The sequence below is a fragment of the Rhinolophus hipposideros genome (assembly GCF_964194185.1).
Source record: "Rhinolophus hipposideros genome assembly, chromosome: 9".
Lineage (NCBI taxonomy): Eukaryota > Metazoa > Chordata > Mammalia > Chiroptera > Rhinolophidae > Rhinolophus > Rhinolophus hipposideros.
Genome location: NC_138055.1, coordinates 45,306,409 through 45,328,707, shown reverse-complemented (window position 1 = coordinate 45,328,707; position 22,299 = coordinate 45,306,409). Strand labels below are relative to the sequence as shown.

General features: G+C 39.2%; 1 pseudogene across 1 annotated transcript; it reads right to left on the bottom strand.

The window, feature by feature from the left end:
• Nucleotides 1-17,943: 17,943 nt before the first annotated feature.
• On the bottom strand, nt 17,944-18,812 carry LOC308501869 (large ribosomal subunit protein eL6-like; annotated as a pseudogene). The gene has a single exon. The product of its transcript is annotated as a large ribosomal subunit protein eL6-like (transcript).
• Nucleotides 18,813-22,299: the final 3,487 nt, after the last annotated feature.

The window sequence follows — 22,299 nt, the reverse complement described above, 5'->3', positions numbered from 1 at the left end:
GATGAAAACCACTCTTTTCATCTATATACATAGCCTAAACTTCTCCTTAAGCTAAAACTCTAACTATAAGCACCTGAAAAATAGGGACTGTGCCTTCTCTTGGCTTGGTGTATCACTCACATGACATTTATCAACACAAAACAAAACAAAGCAAAGCAAAGCAAAGCAAAACAAAACAATAACCAAACTACCTTATAGCTGGATAGTGTGTGTGTGTGTGTGTGTGTGTGTGTGTGTGTGTGTGTGTGTGTGTATGTGTGGTGTGCTATGGTGGGGGAAGGAAAAGGTCATATCTCATTCAGAAGATGCATTAGTTCACTAGTGCTGTCATAAAATACCACATGCTGGGTTGTTTAAACAACAGAAATTCATTTTCTCAGAGTTTGGAGGCTAGAAGTCCAAGATCATTGTATCAGTCTGTTTGTTGTTTTCCGGAGGCCTCTCTCCTTGGCTTGCAGATGGCTGCCTCCTCACTGTGTCCTCACACGGTCTTTCCTCTGTGCAAGCACCCCTGCTGTCTCTGTGTGACCGAATTTCCTCTTATTATAAGGATACCAGTCAGATTGGATTAGAGCCCACTCATATCGCCTCATTTAACCTTAATTACCTCTTTAAAGACCCGTCTGCAAATATAGTCACACTTCTGAGATACTGGTGGTTAGGGCTTCAACATATGGATTTGGCAGGTTGTGGGGGGTAAGGGGATGGGGACACAATTCAGCCAATAACAAAAGAACAAAGAGCAGCCCTGGAGAAATCAGTGAGATGATGTAGTCTGAACCTTTCATTTTGATAAGCCAGCCTTCATTCACTCTTCCTCTCACAAGAGCAGCCTGTTTTTCTCTACATGACCAACTCTGCCTCATCTCTTCAGAGGAAGTTGTTGTCACCCATAAGCTCATCCATGTGCATCAGATTCTCAACTCTATGGGGCTTAGTGCACTGAATAGCACATGATCATATTGGAACAATGAGATGCAAAGAGACATATTGGATGTTAGCAAAGAAGGCAGGTGCTCTTTCGGCTGAGATGGCAACCAGCGAGGATGCTATGAGGCAGAGCAGGGATCACCATGTGGTGCCTGAGAATGGAGCTAACATGGTGTAAGGCAAAGCCAAGAGATGGAGACTCTTAGTGACATTGTTCAAGTTCTTGGATAAAATCAAACCCAATGTCAAAATGATGTCTTAGTATCATAATGAGCTTTCTTTTCTGTTTTAGCCTATGTGAATTTGGTATTCTGTCATACGCAACACTTCTGAAGCATGTGCATGCTGTTAAGATACAAACTCTTTCATTTTAGGCGAGAATAAAGAGATTTGAGTGTCCAGGACCCACAGTGGAGAAACCTGGACGTGTAATCATTTGCTTTCTACATTTGCATACTCCATGGCACAGTTTCTTGCTCACTAAACTCAATTTCAATGAATGAGAAAATATGTTTAATTTTAATTTAAATATTTTAGTTTAGCTCTTTTAAAAACAAGTGTCTCGCAATTGATGTCTCTATAATTCTAACATTGTGGACGTGATCAACATACTCTTTATCAAGGTAGCGGTAAGCTAAGTTCAATGCTAAAGTAGGCCGATTTTGAATCCACTGTAGTGAGATGGTTTAGTAAGGTAGACCCATCCTACTCACGCTCTGTACTCGATGCAAATTAATAACCCTCAGCACGCTCCTTCCCTTGGCATCTCCAGGCTCCTGAAGCACGGGCATCCTATCTCCCAGCCCACACCTTGCACTTGCACAAATGATTAAGTACCGAGAAAGCTCATTTCTCCTAAGTGGTGCTGCAGCGTTGTTTCTTAGAAGAAAAATATATGGGTGAACCGGCCCTCACCCAATCTAAATGTATCGAAGTTTCACATATTTGCTATACATCTGCCATTTATTCACTAAAGTTAAAAAAAAAAATGAAGAGGATGCTGGTTTAGAAAAAAAAATAATAAAAACTAGACCATCATCACAAATAGTCAAGAATTGAGAGAGGCTTTATATTTATGTAAAACCTTTCTCTCCAAATAAAAGGACAAAGAGAGATTAAAGAATATTGAGAAATCACTGATAGATCTGCTGTATAAATGTAACCTTATGTCTAAAAATGTAGCATCTCGCACAGCACATGGTTTTATGAGTCCACTCTCCCTTCAAGGAGATAAAAATAAATGAAATCAGCATTCTTTCTAACTCCCCTAGCATAAATTCTTACCCTAAGCAAGATGACTGATGATCTCTAAAGCTCTTTTAATTATGTGCTAAACTGATTAGTGGCTGAAAGGATGTCCTTTTAGAGCAACGAACTGGGATTATTCCAGGAATAACTATGTTGAGCCAGGGGGGTGAGGAGTAAGGACAGGCATATTCTACTCCAAGAACAGTGAACATGAGCATGGTCTATACTCTAAATCAGCAGGAGCCATCGATACCTTAATAAGTAATTGGAACATAGCAAAATTTTTGCCAGAGTAGTTTTTTTCACCATTATCTGAGGTGGCTTTATAAGAAATGACCAAAAGAGGATTATTCAAATATTAAGGACTTCAAGAAAAAAAAATCCTACTGTCTCCTATGTGAAAACAAACAACAAAAAAAACTAGTAGGTTTAGAATGAAGGATTTTAAATAAGCAAGCATTTTCCCCAAGCAGAAGCACTTAATTGAGCTTCAGTAAGAACATCGAGTGAATTGAAGAAGTTATTTTGATAATACCTCTAAAAAGAAATATCCTGGAAATCAAGGTAGAAACTAGTCCTTGAAAGTTCATTTTCTCTAAAGAATTATCTGCTTAAATTTTTTTTATTTGATAATGGTGACTTGTTTTTGGAATTTTGTATTTTCTCAAAACTTGTGCCTTTTATTCATAGAAGGGGTTTCAGTTTTCCTGAATCAGGATAGAGAGTGTGTAATAGAAAGAATTGCAAATCACATAAGGTTGCTGAATACAATTAATTTTATGTTATCAACAAAGCAGAATATCTGCTATGAACAAAACAGCTGATACATACTGTGGTAGAATTCTAAATGTCCCCCCTGCCCCGCCCCAGGATTCCCCACCTTGGTTATTCCATCAAACACAAATGTAGACACTGCTAGGAAGGGACTTTGCTGATGGAGTTAAGGTTACTCATCAACTGATCTTAAAATAGAGAGAGTATCCTGGATTATTTAGGTGGGGCCAGTGTAATCACATGAGCCTTCAAAAGCAGAGGAGGGAAATTAAAAAGTGGGAGGAAATATTTGGAGGTGATGGATAGGTTGATGGTATAGATTGTAGTGATAGTTTCATGGATGTATACTGATCTCCAAACTCATCAAATTTGTATATATTAATTATGTAAGCTTTTTGTATGTCAGGGATAAAAAGGGAAAATAAACAGAGAAGAAAAACAGAAGACTTAGAAAGATGTGGTAGAAGAGGAAGTAACAGAGGAGTGATGCCAAAAAGGGGGTGTCAGAGAGATTATGTATGTGAGAAGGACTTGACCATGACCATTGAAGATGGAGGACTGGGGCCAAGAGCCAAAGAATGTGAGCATTCTCTAGAGGCTGAGAAAGATACCCCTCCCCATAAAACACAGCAAGGAAATGGAGACCTTAGTCCTATAGCAGCGTGGAGCTGAATTCTGCCAACATTATGAGTGAACCTGGAAGCTGATTCTTCCCCAGAGCCTCCAGAAAGGAACAAGTTCCTGTCTACGCCTTGACTTTGACCTTGTGGTATCCTGAAGAGAAAACAGCCTAGCCAACCTGGACATCTGACCTACAGATACTGTGAGAAATTAAGCCACTAGGTTTGTGGTAATTTGTTACAGCAGCAATAGAAAATGAGTGCAACTGCAAAGGAACTTAGCACTGCCAAATTAATCCTCCACTCCTAGCACATCAGAGATGCTCAAAGAATGTCTTCAAAGCATTCTGATGCAACAAAACCTAAAACAAACAAAGCAAACATACCAAGCACAATGATAAAGCTGGACTAGCCTTCTATCTGCTGGAAAAGTTTTATCTATTTAGCAAGAAAAACATATATTTAAAAAAAGACGATTCTTTTCAAAAGATCCTGCTTCTTGAATAGAGAGTATGACTGTTATTTCAGAAGAAAAAACCAAAAACTAGTCCCCCTTTTCCATTTCCTTTTAGTATACACTGCACTCATGGTGGTCATTTTATCAAAAATAACCACCTACTATGATTTTGCATCCTGGAGATATTGATTTAGAGATTTTTTTTTTTTTTTGAGTCTTGGATTTAAATTCTGATTTTGCTACATTTTGGTTAAGTGGGTTTGGCAAAGAAGCTTTTCCATATCTTGGCTCCTCTCTTGGGTAAGATGAGGATAAAAATTCTTACTTACACAGCATTGTTGAAATAATTAAAAGAAATAATACATGTTTCCAATACTGCTGGCACATAGTAGGCTTTCATCCAATAATAGTGATTCGTTTTAGTATAAGTGAATTTGTCCCTTGACTCCTGAATCTTACTCTGGGTTACAGTCCAGTTTGAGTTACACAGTTGGGAAGAATATTTCTCAAATGCCCTGCATTGATTATTCTTTTTTCTGACCATTTTTCGTTGAGAAATTTCTTTTCATATTTGATAATGACTTTTGTTTCTCCAACTTGACAATATTCTTTTTAAACAGGAACCACGAGGCACATAGTAGACTATCTATAAGCACACAGTGGTAGTTTAAAAATCTTTGTGATGTAGTTTTCACTTGACTTCATTATGTATGCTTGTGTGTACATTTGCTTAATTTTTCCTGCACCAGGAATGCCAAAAAATGTGAAGAAAAAAATCCATCCTCACTGGACATGCAGCCAAGTCCCCAAGCTACTGTGCCAGCAGTCTCAAGAGAGAGACTAATCGTGAAAGAATGCCAGCATAATTTCACAGGCCCATGAGATTTGGCTTGTTCAGATAAATTTTAGATAAACATCTGCACTTTTGGTGGCCTATCCAAACCCAATCCACACAGCCAGCCCAGAGAGTATCATCCATCACCACACTGGCACCAGTGAGAATTTGCCCTGATGGGGATTTATTGCAGGAAATTAACTCTTCTCTTCTGTAAAATGATTTGTTTCAAATCCAGGTATCTTCACTCCTACTGAAAACTCCAGTGGTGAGATACACAGCTTTCTGAATTTTCACTGTGCATTTTAATTGGGCTCCCTTTCAGTTAACATGTTTCACTACTTTGTGGAGAAGATAAGAGAGAAAATCTGATTCACCCTTAGGGAGGATTTCAGAAGGAAATTGTAAATTTCTTTAGAATTATTGATCAGTACCTATCCTGAGCGTGCTTATACTCAGAGGTTTTTCTATTTCATGTATTCATAGACATTTCTTCCTTACTTCCCTCGTTTCTCTATCTTTCCTTGAAGTTTCATTGTTTCATAATTTTAGGTGGTATTTTATCTTTCCTGACTCATAACATCTTTAAAAATATATTATGTGTAATCTCAGTATTTATACCGGGAGTGCCAAAAAGTGTATATCAGTGGATGGACACTGGTCAACGTTGCTCAAGAAGTAGTTCTTCATAATCAGAAGTGTCTGGACTCTGATGGTAACCACTTGAGCACCTCTTGTAATTGTAGAAGTTAAATATAACTTGTATCCACCGTTTGTTATTGGTATATATTGAATATTACAATTATAATAGCTTTTTTCTTTCTTAAAATTCGTATATATTTTTTAGTCAATCTCTGTATATTTAATTCACTGTTATCATTTTCACCGCTGAAGAGTTGCCTGCATGAGTTATTTTCTCAGGAGTTGAGTGGATGTTTGGGTCTTCAAGTGGGTGCATAGAGAACCTATCTGTGTCTTGAGACTCTGGAGAGGACCCTTTTTGCCAGGGGATACTTAGAAGCAGTTTGTAATTATTTTTGAAGCTACTGGTTGCTTATCTTCTTCTTCTTCTTTTTTTAATGTGAGGTGTATTAGTTTTCTATTACTGCTTCGATAAATTACCACAAATTTGGTGGCTTAAAACACCACACATTAATTCTCTTATAGTTCTGGAGGTCAGAAGTCCTAAATTAGATTCACTGGAACAAAATCAAGGTGATGGCAGAGTCATGATCCTTCTGGAAGCTCTAGGGAAGAAATCATTCTTTGCCTCTTCCAGCTTCTGGTGGTTGCTGGCATTCCTTGGCTTGTGACACCATCACTCCAAACCTCTGCCTCCAAGGTCACCTTGCCCTCTCCTCTTCTGTCTATAATCAAATTTCTCTCTGTCTCCCTTTTATAAAGACACATATGGTTGCATTTAGGGGTCATCTGGATAATCCAAGATAATCTCTTCCTCCAAAAATCCTTAACTTAATTACGTCTACAGAGACCTTTTCCCATATAAGGTAACATTCACAGGTCCCAGGAATTACGACCTGGATGTCTTTGGGGGACATTTTCAGCCCACCACATGGGGATAAAAAATCCTAACATTTAGCTTTTCAGTTGTCTAATTGCAAGACAGTAGCTCTCATTTTTTTTCTATTCATTCAGAACATTACTGATTCGCATATAAAAGAGTTCAATAGAAAAGCTCATAAATTAAATGAGCAAACACACAGAAAAACTAATGAAGGTGTGGTAGTACCTGTCATACTACATGTATCAGACCTATGAAAAAGGTTTTTCTTTATATTTTGCTTGTTGACTTTCTCCTGTCTATCGTTCTTCCATTTCACCTTCTTCTATTCCATCAACCCCCATCAATTTCCTCTCCCTCTTTTCCTTTATCCCTCCCTCCCTCCTTCCCTCCCTCCCTCCCTTCTTTCCTTCCTTCCTTCTTTCCAACTACATTTCTACTTAGCCTGTGAAAATAGATGGATGGAAATAAAGTATACCTGGTTGCTACTGGTAATTTCCACAGCTACTTTAGATTATCCAACTAGGAAATGTAAATAAATGCTGAGGTCAAACAACTGAATTAGAAATGAAAAATGCCATTAGCTACCTAGAAGTGTCCATGCTTTTGAAGGTTTAACTGGGTATAGAAAACTTCTCTAGATGATTGTTTACAATTTTCATTCATCAGGGTATTGGGCATATAGCTTTCAGTTTGCCCTTGTGAATCTCCATTGATGATGATGAATAGAACAATTTCTGAAACTCAAATTAAAAGTAAACAGAATAGGTCTTCTCATGTGTAACCAATGAGTTGTGGCCAATTATGATATCAGGACATTTGTGTCCTTCTGTGTTACCAGGTGCAGTCAGATAGTGTGATGTCAAGAAATGGCAGTTGAATAAGGATATTAAGATCAAATGTTACTGGTTTCAATGCAATGTACTACATCCAGCTCTCAATTATCCATGCTAATTGGGGAGACAGGAAGCATGAAGGAATGAAAACCAGAATGATAATATGAATGATAATAAAAAAAGACATTTGCTTTGTTTATTGCTTTTCCCCCAGCCATTGCTTTGACGATCCTCTGTCATTAACCAGAGCTCAAAGAGGAATATTATAGAATGGGCTGAACTAGCTCTTCTTTCCTTTGGAAATTCTGTGGGAGATTTTAGCAAGCACAGTACTGGTGACTCTGATAGTTCCAGAGGGATATGTGGGCAGTGGGAAAGTTGTTCCGTCATTTTCCCTGTCTGCAACTGTTTCAGGTTTATCTTCAGAGATGCTTTCACTGATTGAGAATAGAGACATGTTAGTTATGATGCCATCTTAATATATAAAAGGATCACTTATCTTTAAGGTTAATTTAAGATCGCTGTTCCAGCAGATTCTCCTAGTTATACTGGTTCCAGCCCCCTCCCTGAACCCCTGCCAAGATTAGAACCAGTTGGAATTCACTGTTAGTTTCCATTAGGTGAGGGGAGGCAGATTCTGTGATCTCTTGAGGACATCTGAAAGTTCAGTCAATGCCACTGTAAACATGAGTTCTCTGATATGCCACCTGTTTTCATTGTAAAGCTGTGAATAGATGCCACAAATTTTCTTCTGAAGCCTGTATTTGTTTTCATGTTCCTTAGCAGCTTATGGTGATCCCTGATTAAGCTTGAATTTCCAAGATCTCATCTAGTTTTTATGTTCCTGTGAACATTCTATCTATTCCCTTTCCAAATTCTACTCTCTTCTCAAGATTTAACTCAACTATTTCTTGAAGCCTCCTCTAATCTCTCATGATGGAGATGAGTTTTCTTCTCTGATGGTCATTTTGGTCTACCATTTAATTGATCATTAGTATAAAGGACGTTCTTGAAGCAGCTGTTATTTTATTACAATAATCTATTCTCTCTTTTATTATTGTTTTCAGTGTTTTATATTTGTGTAGCAGGCTACATTAATAAGGGTTCAATGCCCAGAATAAAGGAGGATATTCTCTTGTCAGAGATTCTGCTAGTCAAGTCACTCTTGGGATATTATATGTAGTTTGTCGCCCTTTCAGAGCGACATTGACAAACTAGATCATGTACAAAGGATGATGACTAGGTAGGCACAGATTCTGTGCCACAGAAGCTGTGATGCAAAAACAGCCATTGAAATATCTGAGGCTGTTCAGATGGAAGTAGTATGTTCCCATGGAACTGCACTTCCCCAACACTTCATGTTAACTTTTTATATTACTGTTTTTTTAATTGTCCTTTTTTTCATACTAGACTTTAAGTTCTGGGATGTCAAGAATCATTTCTGTTTTGTCTACTGTAGTGTTTCCAGCACACATCACAATGCCTGGTGCAAAATAGATGCTTGATAGATATTTATTGAATGAGTGAATGAATAGATAAAATTTTTATTGAACTGTAAATCTGTGTGATGTTAATAGGGTAAAATTGGGAGAAATCACATTTCTGGGGGCAAATGGATTTGATAAGTGTTTAGTACAGGGTGATTAGATAGATTTTTCTTATTGCTGGACTCCTGAGAACTTTAAGAAAATAAAATGTATATTTTCAAGACAAGATTAGCATATGCCCTAGTTTCTAGGTATATTTCACCATTGAATGCTCTTCCCCCCCACCCCAACCCGCTGTGAAATATCCAAGGGCAATGCTGCCAATAAAAAGGAAGGACAGGTAATATGATAGGGGACTTTAAATACTTTAAGGGCTATTACTCTGTTTCCCCGAAAATAAGACCTAGCCGGACAATCAGATCTAATGCATTTTATATCATGTATAGACCAGGTCTTATAGTAAAATAAGACTAGGTCTTATACTAATTTTTGCTTCAAAAGATGCATTATAGCTGATTGTCCAGCTAGGTCTTATTTTCGGGGAAACACGGTATTTATACGGGAAGACACTAAAAGGACCAGTGAGTAGAAATTTGAAGGATGTAGTTTTTGATTTAGTATAAAGATATTGTTAAAAATTAAAGCAGTAAAAAAATGGAGTAGACACGCTCCCAAGGTAGTGAATTACCTGTCTCTGTTTAAGCAGCTTTAAGCAGAAGCTGAACACTCTTGGGGAGAGTTGCAAGACTTGAATTATCCATCAACTATTAATAGAAGATTGTATTAGGTCCTTCAAAGCCTAGGTTGTCTTCTGTAGTCTCTCTTATTTGCAAGTTCCTTGCCAAGAAAACATTGCTCTCTCTTAAAGATCCATACCCCCTTACCTAGTGTTTTGTTTCATGGTAGGCATTTAACAAATTTTCCCATGTCTTTTGACTGGTCTGTGGGTTCTTACAGAATTTAAACAATGGTAACAAACACACATTGGGAATAACATAGAAAACTATATGCAAACTAATTTTCTTATAATCAGAAAAGAAACAATATTAATAGGAAGCCTGTCTTCTGGAAATACACAGAAATGTACAGTTTAAGGGTATGGAATAATTACTGATGCTATCTTACTGTATTTCTTACTCCACAACCCCCAATTCAGTACCCTCACTCCATTTTACTGGTGAACCTTGACTTATAACAAATGAGTTGTAATCATCTGGATGACTTTGTTGTGAAATTTGAAAGCATATTGAATGACTCAGACATCATAAGCTAATTATCTGCAACTGTTAGATCAAATTTAGAGGGCTATATTTTTATCTGGCTTTTGCTGTTTATGTGTTTCTGTTACTTTGCTTGCCATCTGGCCAAACAATAGCATATTGGGCAGTTAGGAAGTACACAGAGGTTGAGTTCTTGGGTGTTAAAATAGGCTAGTGTTGTGTTCTTTAGGCTTTTTTATACTACTGTTCTTACTTCAGGTTTCAGTCCGCTTGCTGGTGCTGTGTGTAGCCACCAATTAATTTTTATTAAACTATCCAGAGTTGGTTTTTGTTACATGTTACCAAATGACCAATAACTCACACAACATATTTGGATGAAGAACCTGGGCACTGAGGGTATAAAGGAATGAGAGCCTAGAGCAGAGCTGTGCAACAGAAATAGAATGTGAGCTACATATGTAATTTAAACACTTCTAGTAGCTACAGTACATTAAAAATATACATAAAAAAGCAGGCAAAATTAATTTTAATAATATATTTAATTTCACTCAATATATCCAAAATAATACTACTTCAACATAGGATCATTATAAAAATTATGAATTCGATGTTACATTTTTTTTTAAAATGAAGCCCCAAATGTAGTACTTTACATTTATAGCATATTTCAATTTGCAGGCTAATTTTTCATCAGAGATAATTGATCTTTATTTAGATTTCATAAAACTTACAATTAAAAAAGTAGATTTACTTACCTAAGTTGTTTCAAACATACTGAAAAGTTTTCAATAACCCAATAGGACACGGAGAAAAATAATTAAAATTCAGTCCCTCAGTCACACTAGCCATATTTCAAAGGCTGCCCTATTGGACACCACAGGTTTCAGAGCCTCCCTTTGAAGGCTCCAAGAAGTGTAAAACGCAGGTTCCTTGACTGCTCTCCCTACTTCTTGCCTCAAAACCTCTCTCTCCACTATGCGTTACTGTGTAGGTCAGGATCCAGTCAGGAAAATGGAATACATTGTGAATTCATTACACAGGTGTTAATGGGCTGAAAAAGCACAAAGGGAACACTGAGATAGAGGAAACAGCTGCCACCCTTGGAACTTAGGAAAAATAAAGGACAGATGTAGAATCATTAGAAGCTAGGAGCTTGGAATACAAGGCCCATGCAGGTGATATTCAGATTTCTGACAAGCCACCTACTGCTGGTGTAGCTATGAAGGAGCGTATGTAAGCTGGTCTGAGAGTGCCAAAGGAAGTGGGGGCTGCAGCCAAATGCCGGTGCTGGAGCCTATCACCCCAACTGCAGGGTCCCTGACAGGAATAGGACAAATAGGATAGAAGTCCTTTCTACCGTTTCCCATCTTCAAATTTCATGCTTGTGTTGCACATTGTCAGGAACTGATAGGAAGCCAGTTTGTAGAATTCCATCTTGAGAAAGGTAGACTTAGAGCAGAGATTAAAAAACGGGGAAATAACTGGCTAATAGACAAGTTGAAATACTTGCTCTTCCTGTTGTACCTGCAGCCCTTCATTTAACCTGGTGGCTTCTTCAGAGGCCCTGGCTGTGGTTTTCCATTGGCTTTGGCGGTACCCTGGCAAAGCCCTTTGGGCAGAGGATTTCCAGGGTTCATCTGAGTTTTGAAAGCAGCTCTAGCTGTCTAGGTGGAGACTGAGATAAATCCAGAGCTCAGCTCAATTTGAAATTGTTTAAAACTGAATTGTTTCAAACTGCCTTAGTATTGATGAATAATTGGGCCTTAATGAGGGAGTATTTTGCTCTGCCAGAACTTGTATGGCTAGTTGTACTTTTCAGGGCAGCTTTATCTTGCAAATGGTTCCACGTGCCCATTCCCTATATTCCATAGCCTCTGTGGATTTTTCTAGGTCTTCCTGCAAATGGGCACAAAGGGGATTATTGATGTCCATATGTTCCTTTTGGGAGAGGGGAATTACATTTCCTTCTCTCCAAAATGAGATTGTAAAGTGAACAAACTCATGTTTTTGTCCCTGAAGTATGTGCTTGGGTAGAACACCCTTAAGTGATTTCCAATGTATCTCCCATTCTCGAAGGGTTAGTCTCTAATGTGGCTAAACTTTTTCTCTGAAAGGGAGATAAGTGCAGGAGGGGTTGCTCTAATGAGGCTGCCGCAACTAAACGCAGTACTACGGGTGAGCAAATGATGAGGAAACACTCATCTATAAGCCTCAACTCGAAGGCCCCATTTCCCCATTCACATTCCAGGGCAAGTGGAATTATTTTTGTAAGAAAGATATATTTGTAGAATTAATGCCGCATGTGTTTGAACTCTTTCCAAAACGATGTATTCATGAATGCTTAAAACATTTTGAAAGCTCTGTAATAGGAGGCGCATTAGCCATTTCCTGGCAGTATGATGTGTTTGTGTTTGGGTTACAGTTCAGTTCTTGGCTTCCTCATCACACAGCAGTTGGAATGAGTCTTTGAATTAGCATGAAATGACACGGTTTATTTTGTTTAGTCGATTTGGTCTTTCCAAAGCTGGTGCTCTTTTCTTCTGAGCCTGTTGTGAATATTCGACTCTGATAGGCTGGAGAGAAAGAAAGCAGACATCCTGATGGTAGTTTTGACACTGGGTTTCTCATTAAGTAAGAAAACGGCCAATTCCCCTGCCACCCTCCCTTCCTGCCACAAAGCAAAAATCAAGGCGTGGCAAGAATCCGTACAGAGGAACACACTCTCATTAAAGGGAATCCTTTGTAGTATTTGATTTTAGTAGTTCTCCTCCCCCACCCAGCCCATAAAGGTAGAAAAACAAAATTAATGTTCTTTACATTTTCTGGCTTTGCCTATGATTTTATCAAATAAAGCCCGCATAGGTGAATTAGAATGCTTTCCTTTGGGATGCGGAGCTAATCAAGACATAAATTACTGGGAAGTTAATGAACGCAGACCCTTTGGTGTCTGGCACTCAAGCCTTTACTCTTTAATTTGGAATCCTCATAACACTCAGAATCCCTTCCTCCAAGCAAGTCCCTGGCAGATGTTTTATTGTTTCTCCTCTGGGGCTGTACATTAGGTTAAAATATCACAAATAGCTGCTATTATAGTGTGAGTCACAGAAGCTATAATTCTTTGTGACAGCCAGAGGAAATGTGACATGTTTAGGAAACCCTGTCACTGATGCTAACACTCAGATCTTCAGGCAAATGTTTAATGACCGACTCAGCAAGCTGCACAAACTTTGCTATCTACCAAACAAAAGGTTACTCCCAGGGAGCTATAAATATTCGAGAAAATGTCTCTAGACAATAATGGGCTCTGTTTCCTCCTTTCACCTCCTAATCTGTAATTGTAGGATGAATATCATATCTGAGACAAATCAGACAGATCTCTCTCTTCTGTTCATGTTTGCATATCAAGTTATGTTAGTTTTTCCAGCCAACATCTGTGAAATTGGGCTAAGCAATCGTTCCCGTTTTAATCTGATGTTAGTACAGGACTCTGAGTCCTTTAAAAGCCTTTAGGGTATGGTCATTGGGGATTAAAATAAGGGTTGCCATAATTACTCAACTACTTGATAGTCATCTCATAGTGAATCATTAATTTTATATATTCAGCAAATTATAAATCCCCCAAGTGAATTTTCCATTATATAAATACATACATGCTTTGTATTATCTGTTTAACTCAGTTTCTCAAACTTGGCATTGTTGACATTTTGGCTAGATAATTCCTTGTTGTGGGGGGCTATGCATTTCAGGATGTTTAGCAGCATCTGGGCTCCATCCATTAGGTACCAGTAACACCTGTCAGTCGTGACAACCAAAAATGTCTCCAAGATATTGCCAAATGTCCCCAGGAGGGCAAAATTAACCCCAGTTGAAAACCTCTGGTCGAACTCTACTTCTCTTCCTGGTCTCCACACTAATGATTTCAAGTGAATACACATAATTCCTCATCCTCTCTTATAGGTCAAATATACAATTCTCAATACTGTCTAAAAAGGTCTCATATACATATTCATGTTTTCCTGCTTGAAAGTCTCATAAGATAGTATCTGGGGTACTGACCACATTCTACATATCACTATATGTATAAGTGTATATTTGTGAGCACCCCTTCTAGAGTGAGTCACAGTGTTTAGACATAGCTTGTGACCAATATTAAAAAAAAAGGAATCAATATCTCATTGTAGATCACACCTCATTTAGAACTCTCACATTATTTTGTTTGCTATTTTCTTAATTTTTTTAATAATGAAAAAACCACACTAGAAAAGTATAAAGATCAAAAATTAAAATGGCCCAAGCCCCATTATCCAGAAATAACAATTATTAACAATGCAGTTACCTTTCTCGCAGTGTTTTTCTGCGCATTTTTATTTAGTGCTTTTAAAAATGTAATGTCATATTATAAGCATTTTTCTTATAAAAATGTATAAGCATTATCATAATGGCTCTTCTTGTGGAAAACAAGACCACAGTCTAAGAATTTAAGTTAAGATATTGTGTAGAAGAACAGCATTGCAGGAAGAAAGAAAAGAAAGGAGGCTCAGAAGCTGGCAGCTGGGCTATCAACACATCCAGCTCCCTAACTCATCAAATTTTCAGGCTTTCTTTCATACTCGAGTGCAACATAAAACTTTATCCATGATTGCTTTGTGACAAGCGGGGGAAGTAGGGTCTGTAATCCCACTCAGGTAGGTGAGAAGATATTCACATGGGGGAGATGAGACCTCTTGTACTCAGCAAGGAAAAGGCAGGAGAACCTTGTAGTCATAAATTAACCAAACTGAAGAAGACTGCATACAAAGGGTGCTAGTCACACATACTGGAAAGGGGTCTCAGAGGTTTGCCTGTAAAACATAAAAGAGATGGGTTTTGTTTTCTTTCTCTAATTACTTACAAGTAATTGCACTGACTTATGATGGAGAAGCTGGTTTCTTTTTCATTGTGTACTGTTTCATTTTGTGGAATAATTCACTTTCCTTTTTCCAATTTTAAATAATGGAGCCATTCATTCAACCAGAGTTATGGACTCCCTCGCAAATGTAAGGCTCTGTGCTGGATACTAAGGGCAAAAGGGTAAACACTAAAGACAAGGTCCCAGTTCTCATGGAGCTCAGGGGTCACCTGGAGCATCAAACAATCACCAAGTGAATAAATACGATTTGTTCATGGGGAAAAATATGTCTGATTTCTTTGTGTAGTTTAATTTTGATATGATATTGGCTTTTTAACATCTCTGTCCAGTTCTTCCTTGTCTTTTTAAATAAGATTTTTATTAAAATAAAGCTAACCTACAATATTATATTAGTTTCAGGTATGTACCATAGTTATTCAACATTTATATACTGAAAGAAATGATCACCATAAGTCCAATAACCATCTGACACCATACCACACTACCACAATATTATTGACTATATCTCCTGAGTTTTGCTTTACATCCCCATGACTCTTTTATAACTACAAGTTTGTACTTCTTAATCTCTTTCCTTTTTCACTCACCGCCAAACCCCTTCCCCCTACCATCAACATGTTCTCTGTATCTGTGATTGTTCCTGTTTTGTTTGTTCTTTAGATTCCACATATAAGTGAAATCAAATTGCATCGCTTTGTCTGTCTTACACTCCACTCAGCAGAGTACCTGTCAGGTCCATCCATGCTGCTGCAGATGGCAAGAACCCATTCCCTTACCTGGCCAAGCAATATTCCATTGTATATATGTACCGCCTCCTCTTTATCCATTCTTCTATTGATAGACACCCAGGCTGCCTCCACATCTTGGCCATTGTAAACAATGCTGCAATGAACATATGCATGCACATGTTCCCCCAAAGTAGCGTTTGGATATCTTCATAAATACTCAGAAGTGGGATTCCTAGGTCCTTCTTTGTCTCTTATTATAGCCTTTGTTTTAAAGTCTATTATGTCTGGTATAAGAATTGCTACCCTAGCTTTTTGTTGTTGTTGTTTCCATTTTTATGAAATATCTTTTTCTATCCCTTTACTTTCTATCTGTGTGTGTCTTTCAATCTGAAGTGAGTCTCTTGTAGGCACATTTTTCATTTCAGTTATTGTATTCTTTACTTCTGACTGGTTCATTTTTATGGTTTCTATGTCCTCTTTTATGCTTGTTATCTCTCTGTTTAAGTTCTTACTAAGTTCCTTGATCATTTTTATAACCATTGTTTTGAACTCTGTCACTGGTAGATTGCTTATCTCCATTTCATTTAGTTCTTTTTCTGGAGTTTTCTCCTATTCTTTCATTTGGTCTGCATTTCTTTCTTTCCTCATTTTGGCTGCTTCAGTGTGTTTGTTTCTATGTAGGTAGATCTGCTATGTCTCCCAGTCTTGGGTAGGTGGTCTTACGTGGTAGGTGCCCTGTGGGGCCCTGGCACAGTCTCACTGGTCACCTGCCTTGGGTGTCCTGGAGTACCTCTTGTGTGGGTCATGTGTACCCTTCTGTTGTAATTGAGCCTTGATTGCTATTGGTACATTAGTGGGTTTGGATTAACCCTTAGGCTGATTGGTTGTGGGATTTGGTCATGTCTACAGCTTACAGGCTGCTGTGCAGGGGGCTTCCATTATTGAGTGGGATTTGCCTTAGTGGGCTCTGGTGCCTGATGAGAATTTCCTTTGGGTTTAGTGCTTGTGGAGCTAATTGGGCAGTGCTCTGCTGTGGTCTGAGCCAACCTCCAATTATATTGGTTCTGGCCTCTTGGGAGGGGCTCAGGTGCAGGCCCAGGTCACCCACTGCCTGTGACCAGCCAGCAACTGGCTGGTAGGAGCTACAGAAGGATCCACAGTTTTTTGTTGCCTGTGCTAAACCTGGAGTCATGTGGGATAGGCCACCCTGTGAACTGAGAATGTCTGCCTCCAATACCAGGTGTGGGGTAACTCCGCAAAATACCAGGACACCCTAAGGCCTACTGCCACCTCCTGGCTCCCTTAAGGTTCAGCCACTGATAAAGCCTCATGCAATATACAAATTGGGTGAGGCAGGGTCTCAGGAAGTCACTAGTGTGGGAAGAGTTGTAGTCAACAGGTTGATGTATACTCTGATTTGGTGCCAGTGCCGAGCCTGGAGCTACTCAGCAATAGCCTCAGAGCACACCAAGGCCAGCTGCCTGGGTCGCATGGACTCTGATAATTTTCCAAGAGAGAGTGCAATCTGGGTGGGGCTAGCTGCTTACAGAGACATTGCCTCTGGTATTTTGGTGAGTTGGATGGGGCAGGGTCCTAGTGAGTCAACCCTGGGTGGGGCAAGCCCAGCTCACTAGGCCAGTCAGATTCAGATTTGGCCTATGGGGGAAGGCTCAACAAAGGAAACATAGCACCCACCTGCTTGCTACTTGGAAGAAGGACCTCATATAGAGAAAATGGCAACTGTCCTCCAGTCCTTGCTCTGAAGTTATACACTTCAGTCTGCCCCCCCCCCCCGTATATCTCCAACACCTCGAGTTCCTGTCACTCTGCCAGAGCCCAAGGTGAGTGCCTGCGAGTGACTGAGTCTGTACGCGGGCCCTTTAAGAGAATGTCTGGGTTTCCCACAGCCTTCCATCCCACTCAAATGGTTGGAATCTTCACTGTTTTTCACAGCTAGATATTGTGGGGGTCCCTATTCCCAGCACCTGTACTCCAGACTGGAGAGACTGGTTTGTGGCTGGGATCATTCACTCTTCCAGGGGGAACCTCCATGGCCAAGATGTCCTTCCCAGTTCTCAACTGCTACACAGAGGTTTGGGGCTAACCCATTTTGCATCTCTGCCCTTCCTACCAGTCTCCATGTGGCTTCTTCATTATATCCTTAGTTATAAAACTTTTGTTCCACTAGACTTCAGATGATTCTCCAGGTTGATTTTTCTATAATTTAGTTGTAATTTCAATGTGTTCCAGAAGGAAGTAGACACAGTATCTATCTACTCTGCCATCTTGCTTCTTTCCAGTTCTTCTTTGTCTTTGATTGCTTACCTTTCACGATGGTTTCTTTTTTTTTTTTTTTTGGCATTTAATTAGGTTCTTCTTAATTATTTTGGAACACCAGTTTGTGAGGATAAACCCCATTTGTGAGAGCAAACACAGAGCGAAGGTAGCCCTGGAGCTGAGGAACAGCTTTGATTTTTGGCAGAATTTGCGAGTCCACGGCTTTCTGATCAATTTTGCGCTGCTCTGTAATTTCATATTTCTCTTTCTCTGTGTTGAAGATCTCCCCCTTCTGGTGCTTGGCTTACGCAGCTTCTTCTTTTTGAAGTAAGCATCAGTGAGATGTTTGGGGATTTTCAGACCACTGATATCAATATTGGTGGTGATTACAAATTTCTGGTGTGTTCTACGCAGAGGAACTCGATTGAGGGTCAGAGGTCCAGTCACAAGTAGCAAGCCACTGCTCAGCTGCTTCAGGTAAACCACCCTCTTGCCTCTATGGCGCCCAGTGAGGATGATCAGAATGGTCCCGGGAGTGATACTGGCCTACAGTTTTCTCACGTGCTGACTGAAGGGTTTCTTGCCGTGGCTCAACAGCTTTTGAGGCACATCTTCAGTAGGATAGTATCTAGGCATTTTGCGAAGTTTAACCACTTGGGTGCCACCATTCTTGTCGCCACCAACTGGTTTTGTGACAACAGCAAGAACCTTCTCCTTCTTTTTCTTTTCAATCCTGGATTTAGTTGCTGAGTACTTCCTCTTGTACATGGCCTTTCGGGAATACATAGCTGATCAGGAATACCTGCCGATTCCTCGGACCAGGACAGGGTTTCGGCTGCAGTGCGGCTTCCCCTTCTTAGGTGTTTTGGCCTTGAGGTTAGCCTTCTTAACCTTGACACCAGCATCAGCCTTCTTGGCTTCAGGTTTCTTCTCCTTAGTGTCCGGCTTCCCAGCTTTTTCACCTGCCATCTTGCAAGTTGGGAAAGAGAACTGTCATGATGGTTTTCTAATTTCATAGGTGCAATGTCTCTAGGTGTGAATAAAGATCAGATATTATTTTGATTTTTAAAGAAGATCTATTGCAGAGGAAACCATATGTTAGAGTTCTCTTGTGTTTATTTTTTGAATTATAGAATTTTTTCATGGACCTCATGACTCTACTTATTCTTAGTAGGAAGTCTATGATTGTCCTCTATTGACTTAAAAAAAAAATCACTTTTTAATTTAATTTATACATTTAATTGAATTTATATATTTTATGTAGTTATGTATTTTATTTGTTTTAATTTATTTATATATAATAAAGTTTACCAATTTTGAGGTATGATTGCATGAGTTTTGACAAATACACATGATTATGTAACCACAACCACACTCATGATATAAAATATGCCCATCATTCCAAAAATTTGTCTTATGTAACCTTGCAATAAGTCCCTTCTATCTACACCTGGCAAGCTATGATCTGCTTTCTGTCACTATGAGTTTGCTTTACCTATAAATTTATGCATATAGACTCATAGAGCATATAGCCTCTTGTGTCTAGTTTCTTTTACTCACCCTAATTTATTTCAAATTTATTCATGTTGTGCATATGATGTTTCTTTTAGTTGCTGAGTAGTATTCTTGTGTGTGGATGTACCACAATTTGATTATCTATTCACCTGTTGATGGCATTTAGAATGTTTCCAGTTATTGGCTGTTATAAATAAAACTGCTATAAACAATCAAATACAAGTCTTTATGGACATAGATTTTTATTTCTCTTGGATTGAGGCAGCAGAATAACATTCCCCAAAGATCCCCATCCCCTAATCCTGGAACCTGTTTCTATGTTACATAACATGTTAAAAGGGAATTGAGGTTGATGATGGAATTAAGTTTGCTAATGACCTGACCTTAAAATAGAAACGCTAATCTGGATTTTCCAGGTGGGCTCAATATAATCACATAAGTTACTAAAGGGAAGGATTTTTCCCTGCTGTTGTAGAGAACCAGAGAGATGGCAGCTTGAGAAGGACTTGACCTACCATTACTAGCTTTGAGGATTGAAGGGACAAAGGATACAGGCATCCTCCCGACCCTAGAAAAGGCAAGGAAAGAGACTTTTCCCTAGAAACATCAGAAAGAAACATAGCCCTGCGAACACATTTTAATTTAGTGAGACATGTGCTGAATTCTGACCTACAGAACTGTCCCATAGTAACTCTGGGTTGTTTTAAGCCACTAAATTTGGTAATTTGTTAACAGTAGTCATAAGAGACTGATACATGACCAAATACTTGGGAGTTGCATTTCTGGGTCGCGCAATAAATGTATGTTTAACTTTATAAGAAACTATCTTAATGATCTTTGGTTAAGTAGGATTAAGCTGTGTTCTAAACATAGATTGCAGTATGTTTCTTTACCAGTGATTTTTATTGAAAGACTTCTAGATTTAAAATGTAGAGAAAGAATAAAAGGAGGAGATAATCATTCATAGGTTTAGCAGTTTTGGAGACTGGGGAGTCAGTTGTACCAGAGCCATAGCTGAGAGGTTTTCAAGAACATTAACATGAACAATATTTTCAGAGAAAGATTCTGACTGGTGAGCAAGCTCAATTGCTGAAGAGACCATAGCAAGCCAAAGTGCTAAACTTCTTTTTTCTTTTCTCCCCTTCTTCTGCTTCTCCCTCCCACTCTGGTTCAAGCCATTGTTTCTCAGTCTAGTTGTGTAGGACACAGCTCCCTTGCCCATGCTGGCATCATGAGCGTTGTGCTCCCCTGGCTGAGGCAGTCGCAGGTTGGCCGTTCACAGCCGGCCGTTCACTCTCGCTGGCTGCCCTCATGGCCACTCATGCTGGCCACTGGCCTCTCATGGTAGCACATGGTCGCCCATGGCAGCACACGGTAGCACACGGCAGCTCACAGCAGCCCACGGCTGCTCACGGCAGCACAGTTCCAGGGAGAGCTGTTGTTCACAATCTTAGCTATAGAGGACACAGCTCACTGGCCCATGTGGGAATTGAATTGGTGACCTCAGCATTAGGAGCAGGGAGCTCCAACCACCTGAGCCACCAGGCCAGCCCCGAGAGTGCTATTTTTAATAAAATTATAAATTGAAATAAATGGAATGCACAATCACATTCTACTTTTGCCTCCAGAGAAAGAAATTCGAAATCTTAATTTATAAAGAGTTCAACCTTGATTCTACCGAGGGCACAAGAGACACAGAAAATCAGTTCAGAGAAGCATATTTGGATCCCTTACAGAACATGGGAAAACTCCTATCCATTTACTTCATTGTTTCTGAAAACGGAGTTTTGCATGATACTCTGCAGAACATGAAAGAAGACAAATGCCTTGGTCTCACTTTTGACATGCCAGTCAATACTCTAAGAGCAACAGAGTTCATTCTGCAGTGAGGGAAGAGCTGATAGAGCCCCTGTCCTAACAGAGACATTGGGTACGCAGCAGATACCTCTTTGTCTTAGCTGCCGCTTCCTGGAGGGCAGTTGGAGGCCATGATTGAAACTGCTGCACTTCAGTCTCCCTTGTCACAGTCACAGTCCTTGCTTTTTATAATTTTTTATTTTCTAGTAATGTACTTCCTAGCAAAAGGAGTAAAAGCTCCAAAGGCAAAAAAAAAAAAAAAGTAAAATAAAATATCAAAAAAGTGGGAGTAGGTTGGAAAAAGGGAATGAAAGGGGCAAGAGGGAGGTGCTGCCTTCTTTAGGTCTACCCAGGACGCCTTTCCTGGTTTACGATTCTTCTTCTGTTGAACCACAAAGAGAAAAATGTAGTAGGCTTCTGAATGCCAGGGTATATTGTCTGTCAAAGGATTTGCCAGTTAAAGAACCAATTAATTCCCAGCCCCTACAGCTCATGAGGATATAAAAATAGGATCTAGGATGGCTTTTGAAATATTGGATATACACTCTTCTTAAAAGAAGAGAATTGAAACTGGCTTTTTTCTTTTCTGAAAGAAAAGAAAATGAACAACATTTTGGGACTTTGATGCTTTTCTTTCGAAATCTGCCCCAAGGTGTGTGATTTCAGCACGTGTGCATATGTGAGCACACACGTGTACTGCATGCATATTTGCACACATTGATGCAGAAGTGGTTTACTGTAGAGTTAATGCAGATATTTTATTTTTTCAAGCAAGTGGTTATTTCCTTTCTTCCCCGGTCAGATGGATGATTTGAACAGCTTGGAAGGGCAAGGGCAAGAAAACCTTTGATTTATCTGTTGTTAAACTGATTTAGACAAATGCAGGAAGATGATACATCACTGAATTAGGATGAGCAGAACAATAATGAGAACATAAAGTGGGTGACAAGTGCACACTAAAATCCATATTACCAGTAAACAAGCAGGCATGCTTGTGTACCCTGTGCCTTATTTTATTTGATAGAGTGGTACTTGTCATGCTTCAGAATAGTTTAACGAATGCTTTAGATCTGTAATTAGCAGG